This window comes from Myotis myotis, unplaced genomic scaffold (genome assembly GCF_014108235.1).
Source record: "Myotis myotis isolate mMyoMyo1 unplaced genomic scaffold, mMyoMyo1.p scaffold_m19_p_9, whole genome shotgun sequence".
NCBI lineage: Eukaryota > Metazoa > Chordata > Mammalia > Chiroptera > Vespertilionidae > Myotis > Myotis myotis.
The window spans coordinates 5706551-5714738 of NW_023416401.1; positions in this window are offsets into that span (position 1 = coordinate 5706551).

Genomic DNA, 8188 nt, shown 5'->3' on the forward strand with positions numbered 1-8188 from the left:
ATTTCATGGTTTTTGAAAGAGTAAAGATATAAAACCCACTTGTTGACAAATACTCCAACATCCACTGACAAATTATGAGGGAGACCTCCATTTAGGTAGAGAAAAATCTTTCTATACATAGAGAAGTAGGATTGTGTGAAGTGCAATCTTCTCTGTTGTTGATTTTTTACAGTCAATAATGACCTTTCCCTGAGGGGAAATATGGTTTCAGGACAGAACGCCAACTGGAGAAATGATTGCCCTTGTGGCCTGTGAGCAAGAACAAGCATCACTCTTGCTCTCGGTGCTGGACGGGAATCGTTAAAAATGCTGGAGAGCGGAAGCCATGAGTGAGATCCATCACAGCATCCCCGTCTTTCCCGCGCATGACGCTGCACGGAGGGTCTCCTCACATCTGATGGCTGTTCCTCACTTTGTCAGCTTGTCAGTCTTCATCTGAAGAGCTCCAGGCCCCTCTTTTCCTGGACGCCCTTCTCCACAGAGCTGCCTTCCTCCCAATCTTCCCTTTCTCACCAAGTTCAACAGAACAGCCTTGACATCCCGACGGACAGATGAAGTGCAAGTTTAACTCATGTCCTGCGGAGACTTGCCTGGGTCGCTTCAGGGGAGGAGACACTGGAAGCCTTCCCAGCGTACCCGGCGGCTTTGGAAACGGAGGCCAGGCAGCTTCTACGTCGGCGCCCTCTCCATTTGGTCGAGTTTCTTTTAATGCTGTGACCATGTGAGGAAGGACCAACTTCCAACTCACAGAGAAGGGAGCTTGTGTTGGTCAGGGTCTTCTAGAAAAAGAGAAGCAATCATGTGTGTGTGTGTGTGTGTGTGTGTGTGTGTGTGTGTGTGTGTGTGTATGGAAAATAGAAACAGAGAGAGAGCAAGAGAGTGTGTGGGGGGGAGACATTCTAAGGAATTGGCTCAGGTGGTGACAGAGGTGATGAGTTCCTAAAGGCACAGGCTTACTAACAAGGGTTGAGGAGCCAGAGGAGAGGAAGGTGGGGAAGGAGAGTGACACATGTGGTTTCTGAAGAGAGAACAGGAAGGCTCATGGCTACTGATTCCTCACCGCACACACATGGTGCACACAACACACGCCTGTCTTTCTTCTTGAACAGCTGAGTCACAGTGTCCTCCTGCCTCTTCGTCCTCACATGCAGCGGGCCACCAGGCCCTGCTCAGACCCCTTCCTCTAACTCCCTGTGATGGGGGAGCAGGCACTGCACACATCTGTCCCAAAGGATTTCTGCCTCCACTTCTTTTTAGAATTCCAAACAACTGGCCAAAAGGTCTTGGCATGTTTACGATTTCCCGCCTCCTTCGGGCCACTACCAACAGACTCACTTCTCACTAAACAGAAGGCAGGTTTAGGCTACCATCTTGTGCTGGTAAAACATTTGCCTTAACGTCTTAAATAATACAGCAACAAGCACTGGTCAAGTCCCGAATCAACTCCAGCACCGAGGAGAAGGCAAAGGAAGGGGGAACATAGTCCCTGCCTGGGAGAGTTTATAATTTGGGTGAAGCAAGTCTAATACAAAGCAAGTAAATAGAATACAAGGGTGGGAAAAAGTGCGTTTACAGTTGTGAATATGTGAAACCTCGTTTGTTCTTATATTATGATTTATTAAATATTGCATTATTTATAGGAACAACTGCAAACCTACTTTTGCCTACCCTGCATATCACATTATTAGCGTGGAACTTCAGACAAAAATTTTGTCAGAGTTCATAGGTGGTGGACATATCTACGAGATGAAATGGCCACCCTTCTATGATACTATATTTGAATATATGTTACAAAAATTGAGGGACATTGTTCAGATCAATTGTGTCAAGAATTAGCTTATTCTTATTCGAATTACTCCATTTTCTCTCAATGATTGTATGTTTTCCTGGTGTCTTTTTTTCAATTTAGTAGTCACACCTTCAAAACCACATAGAAACATCAGATATGGATTCCTGACAGAGGAGGTTGTTTGGAGCTTCTACCTGTGAACAGGAGGCATCTCTATACTTGTATACCCTGAGCTTACCTTCTTAGGAAGCATCTCATGTTTTCTGAAGGTTGTAACCATCCTTGCCAGATGAGTCTCCACTATCAGTTTCATCAGTATTCGCCCTTTGACCTACAGAAGAAAAACAGACCATGTTTGGAAATTATATTGGATGACCTCTGCTTTTCTAATTAATTCCTAGAAACTTGAAATTATTCTGGTGAATGGATCTCAGCAGCCTGGATATGCCTTCTCCCCACGCAGTATGGGAAGACCATGATGGCAGAGACCATATTAGGAAGACAGATTCTGAGCTGAAGGGCAAGAATGGTTACTGAGGGGCTTGGGTCCTCACAGCGGGGAGGAGTAAAAAGGAAGACACCAAGATCATTGCTGGATTACTCCAAGCTTGAATCTGGAAAAACGCACTAAATATCTAATCTGAACACAATCAGCATGGGAGGATGAGTGCGTGGAGAACGTCAACAGGACATGGTAAAGGGTGAGGGGAGGCCAAGGAGAATGCTCAGAACTAAGGTTTCCAAGGTGGCTGCATACAGACGACCCTTTCCCCATGGTCTGCCGTCTATAGCAAGGGGAGGGCAAAGCAGTCAGTACGCTTCATCGGGAGGCAGAGCACAGTGGCATGCAGAGCCGACGCCAGCCCTGCTGCAGCGCTCACCGTTTCTGAGCCAGAGCATGACAAGAAAACCCCTTCTCATGTTTCTTTCCCTGAAAGGAGCCATGCTGTCTGCGATGACACAAAAGAGATCAGCTGATTCCCACTAAAATCAGACAATGTTGGGGGGCAGTGACCTGGACGCGGTGCTAATCAAAGTGTGGTCTACAGACCAGCGGCATCCCAATCACCTGGGATCTTCTTCGAAATACAGATTCTCGGGCTCCAGCCGAGATCTACTACATTAGAATCTGCAGCTTCACAAGATTCCGGGTCATTCCTGTGCACATCAAACCAAGGAACACAGACACTCTCCTCCTATTCTACTCCTCACAGGCAGGCATCCAGGGTTTGATTACAAGCCCACCTGCCATAGGAAGATCCCAGTTTTAAAAATCATTGTGTTGCTTATCAATTCTTCTTTAACTTCTAGAGATAGTGCAATAACAGAAAAATTACATTTGATCATAAATATTGAAAATGAATGAATGAGAAAATATTTCACTTTGAAAGAATCTGTCCATAAATGTATGGACTAGCTAGAGAATAAATCCATCTAATTTCCATGGTCAGTCCTAAAATGAAATAAAAGGCTTTTTGTTTTATATAGGCACCCGTTACGTAGGCTAAGTATGTCCAGTTCCTTTAACTATTTCTCATTATGTCAAGATGCGCACGTTCCTCACCATCCTGGGTACCTTCTTCTGGCCACACGTTGCATTTGAAGTGTTCCTGGCAGTACATGTGACCGCGACCTAGGAGTAAACCTGTCCCCAGATGTGCTCGGAGCTGCACACGGCACACAGCACACACGTTGACGATGTTTCTCTGCTTCTGCTCTGGGCTTTTCTAATTCAGTAAACTGGCTGTCACATCACTAAAAATAGGAACTTTGAACTTGCTCCCTTGGTTTGTGTGTGTGTGTGTGTGTGTCTGAGGTTATTTTGCTTACCACAAATGAAGGCCACAGAAGCTAAATATATGTCTACTTGAATGATGACTTTATAGCAATAAAATGAGCCCACAGGGGCTAATGACTCTGTAATCAGCTTTTTCAACCACTTTTTATATTGGGCATAATTTTCTCTCTCTCTGAGAAATTCTACATCATTTATCACTAGACTAACATGAGCAAAAGGGGAAAGGCAGGAGCCGAGAGATTAAGGCCACTGGCTGTCTGCTATTAACTCACAACAGTCACGTTGCCGGGGGAGACCATTCCATTTTGGAGACTAGTTCTGCAGAAGTTCTTGTTATTCATTTATTTTTAGTTCAGAATTCTTATTTTGGCATTGGTTTTAGAAATTAGGTTTGAAGAAGAATTTACTTTTGGTTTTAAAATGATTGGCCAATAGCACACCAACTCAGAACCGTGTTTTAAGTTCCTGTCATTGTTCTCTGCCACCTCCTGGTTGTCATGGAGGGAAGGGTTTTAAATCCCTTCTGTTGACCTGCTTGAAAACTGGCCTTTGATAAACTTGGGGTCAGACACTTTTTTGGGGGGCGGGGAGGGGGTATGACTAACACGTTGGTGTACCAGCTCCACACCACCATTTGACTTCCACTCCCTTTCCTAACTATTAATGCCTATTTTGACTCTTTTTTCACAGCTTGAAGCTCAGCCTGCTCTGCTGGCAACTACTCCTTGTCCAGAGTTCAATGCTCATTTTTACTTAATATCCTGTGCTTACTCCTCCAGATCCATTCTCCTTCCTTCTCCTCCCTGCCCTCTGCCTGGGGACGCTGATCTGTACACATGGCCTCAAGGGCCTCCACGTCCATGCCCGTTCCCTCCCCTTATCCTTCAGGTCTAGAGGTGGCAACCGCTCCACCTCTGCTGGCCCGGGATCGCTGTGCCACCCCTTCCAGCTCCTCCGCAGCTTCCCCAGGTCCTTGTAATCAGTGCTTTGCAGAAAGGCCCTCCTTGGATTTTCCTAGTTTGATGGCACCATCTGTTTCTTCATCCCTTTATCCAGGATGCCTACAGCACCTGCTCATTCATTTTCTCATGTTTACAAATTTGTTATTTATGTAATTACTTATCATTTATGTATCAAGCACTTATGCATTATCTACTACTTACCAATTATTCTGACAGATTTCTATAGAGCTCATTCCCTACCAAAAAAAATCAGCAAACGTGGGAGAACGCTAACCCACGAATTCCTTATTGTAGCTGCTTTGTGTCCTACTGGGATAGAGACCTGACGTTGGGAGACAGGTACTACCACTCATCTTTAATGTTAATTATTTGTCATTAAAGTGGGAGATGGGGGAGGGAGGGAGGGAGGGAGGGAGGGAGAGAGGGAGGGAGGAAAAGAGAGAAAGTCTATGCCCCAGATAAGTTACATGATTTAGTTAGAGGCTGATGGTGGTTTGAGATGGAAACAATTTCTGTTCATACTTACAAAATAGGCATGGGCTGTGAGGAGCTTCCATATGTTTCCTCTCATTCTTTCCCTCTTCTCCTTCCCTCCTTACTTTCCTTCCTTCCTTTCTCCTTTCCTTCCTTCCATTGTGAGATTAAAATTTTCATTCTCTCTGAAGCATTAGCAACAACTTTGATTTCTGAGAACAGTTCTCTAAGTCCCTTAGGGTTGCAGGTGATACCTTAGCACCTGGACTAGCAGGAGAAAAGGAAACAAAAGAAACAACTCAACTGTTCTCTGTTCTGCCTCAGAAATGAACCGACACCAGCCAAGAGACTAGACCAGAGAGAGCTAATGACAAGGAAACACGGCAACACCATGCAAGGGCTTTGCAGCCCAGGGATGTCTCATGTTCAGTTCTGCGTGTGCTGGTCTTGCTGTGACATTCAGCCTCTCTGTGCAAAGGCTATTGGGTTCATCTCAGGGTAGAGGCGAAGGAGCAGCTGCCCCATGCTGGGCACAGGAACTGTGACAAGGGGCTTTGAGAATTGTAGCTAGAAGCCTCTCTGATAGTTTTGGAAATAGCACTGGTTTTTCTACTGGATCTAAAATTAGCACTCAGGTGATATCTGGATGGCACTTTTTTATTTATATATTTTATCATTATGTGCCAATAATTATACTGAGGAATGGGACTCATAGGACAATGGGAAAAAATCCACAATAACCCAGCCAGCATGGCTCAGGAAGTCATTGTTTGATTCCTAGTCAGGGTACATGCCCAGGTTGCGGCTTGATCCCCGGTAGGGGTGTGCAGGAGGCAGTGGATTAGTGATTCTCTCTCATCATTGATTCTAGCTCTCCCTCTCCCTTCCTCTCTGAAATAAAAAAAATCCACAATATGGGGTGATAAGTATGATGACAGCGGTAATGCTGGTGGGTAGAGAGTGTGCCTACTCCAGAATTTCCACAAAGCCATATGGCTGCAAGGGGTGGCCTTGAAGCTGTCAATATCTATCTATCTAACTATCTATCTATCTATGTATCTATCATCTATCTAACTATCAATCAATCATTTATGGCACTTTACATAACAGTTACACAAACATAATAAAATTAAAAACAGTAAAAGAGAAAAAATAAAAATAAATAAAAAACCAATAAAAGGAAATATCCATTATCCATATCAAATAATGCCAGACAATGAGACATTTGAGGGTGCTGAAGCCCGGGCAGCCTGGGCAACTGGGTGCCAGACGCGGAAGAGCTACTCCCCAGGATGACTCCCAGAACCTCCTATTCAGTAGGTGATGCTGGAGGATGTGTGGGAGCTCGAGAGCAGACAGAACGGGTAGGCGTGTGCAGAGTCCACAGCAAACGGAAAGTCTGTCTGTGAGAGAGTTACTGTGGGAGAGGTTCTGCTTGGAAGCTGGCATTCATGGACATCATGACAAGAACCCGGTGATTAGTTGTTATTTCTCCCCAGCTACTGTGGAACAGGGGGGAGCATATGGACTCCCGACAAGGATGCAAATTTCCCCTTTGCCCCATCTGTGACCTTGGGCCTTGGGAGAGTAAGTCAAACAAAGGCGGGGAATTCCCAGGTAGGGTAGTTATTCCAATAATTTTTTTTTAAAAAAAGACAAAAACATGGATTCATGCAGCTCTACCCCAGGCATTTGGAAGGATGCGCCAAAGATTTCAGACACATCTAACAAGTCCATCAGTTGGAAAAGACCAAACAAACATAGTTGCAGCAACGCGAGAACAGTATCATGTAATAAATTACTGACATGTGGTGTACAGACAAGAGATAACCCAGAACCCTACCGTAATTAGTGTCCTCCTGTCTTTGATCTACTGCAGATGGTACAAGCAACTCAATGCAATGTGCAAAGTACTCAGTGGTCCCCTAGTGGCCAGAAAGATTTAAAACTACATATACTCTGAGTGGGACAAGTAAGAATGTTACTTACTTGTAACTCTTACTCAATTCATTCTTCACTAACAGGCAACTGGAACTATTTCCCCAAATATTATTATTTATACTGACCTACTCTGCTCCCCAATGCACTCCTCACCTTCCATTTTTCATGTTTTATATAGATTGTGCACTTATTTGTCGGGCTTCTTATATTGACTAGAGGCCCGGCGCACAAAATTCGTGCATGGGGGGGGGGGCGTGTACCTCAGCCCTGCCTGCACCCTCTCCCAATCTGGGATCGCTGGCTCCTAACTGCTCACCTGCTTGCCTGCCTTATTGCCCCTAACCACTCTGCCTGCCTGCCTGATCGACCCTAACTGCGTCTGCCTTGGCCCTTGCCACCGCGGCTTCATCGGGAAGGATGTCTGGAATGACATCCAGAAGGTCGTTTGGCTGTCTGGTCTTATTAGCATATTATACTTCTATTATTATAGATATGAAGCTTTTAAAGGAAGTACCTGGGTCAGTGCTATCTAGAGAAATGGCATAAACAAACAAATCTGGTTTATATGTTTTTCTCAGTGTAATTTCTAGTAACACCCTCTTTTATGATCATACTTGTCCATCTTGATAATAAAGGATACGGTCACCCTAGTTCTAGCTCTGGCTCCTTCCGGCTCTTTCTGCCCCATTGGCCACTCCAGAAGTGTTGATGTAACAGCCAACATGAGGTCAACCTGGATGTGACTTCTGTCACTTCAGCCATCACCAGGGTTTGTTTGGCGGATCTGGTTGCTAGGAAGCCATTCTCTTTTCTCTTAAATACCACCCCTCCCCCCCGCCCCGTGCTCTTTCATAAGTTGTGATCTCAATTAGAAAAGAGGACCACTGTTGATTGTTGGGGATTGTGTGTCACTGGGCACCCTTACTTGGGTTTCCTGAGATTCTTGAAGTCACCTCCAAGCCAGGGCAAATGCTATGATGTGTTGCTTGGGCACCATGTGCAGAGCTTGGGTGAGTATGTCCAGCAAACAGTCTATGAAATGCTATGAAATACTATGATGGTAAAATGAATGTGTTAGCGGGTTAAAGAATATGATCTAGACACCAAAACTGAACCAGAACAAAAAGAAATTGTAAACACTTTCAAGATACAGCACAAGCTTCTCCACAGTGGCCCAGCAGTCACCTTCCATCATGGTCAGAACAACATAGACACCTGTAAAGC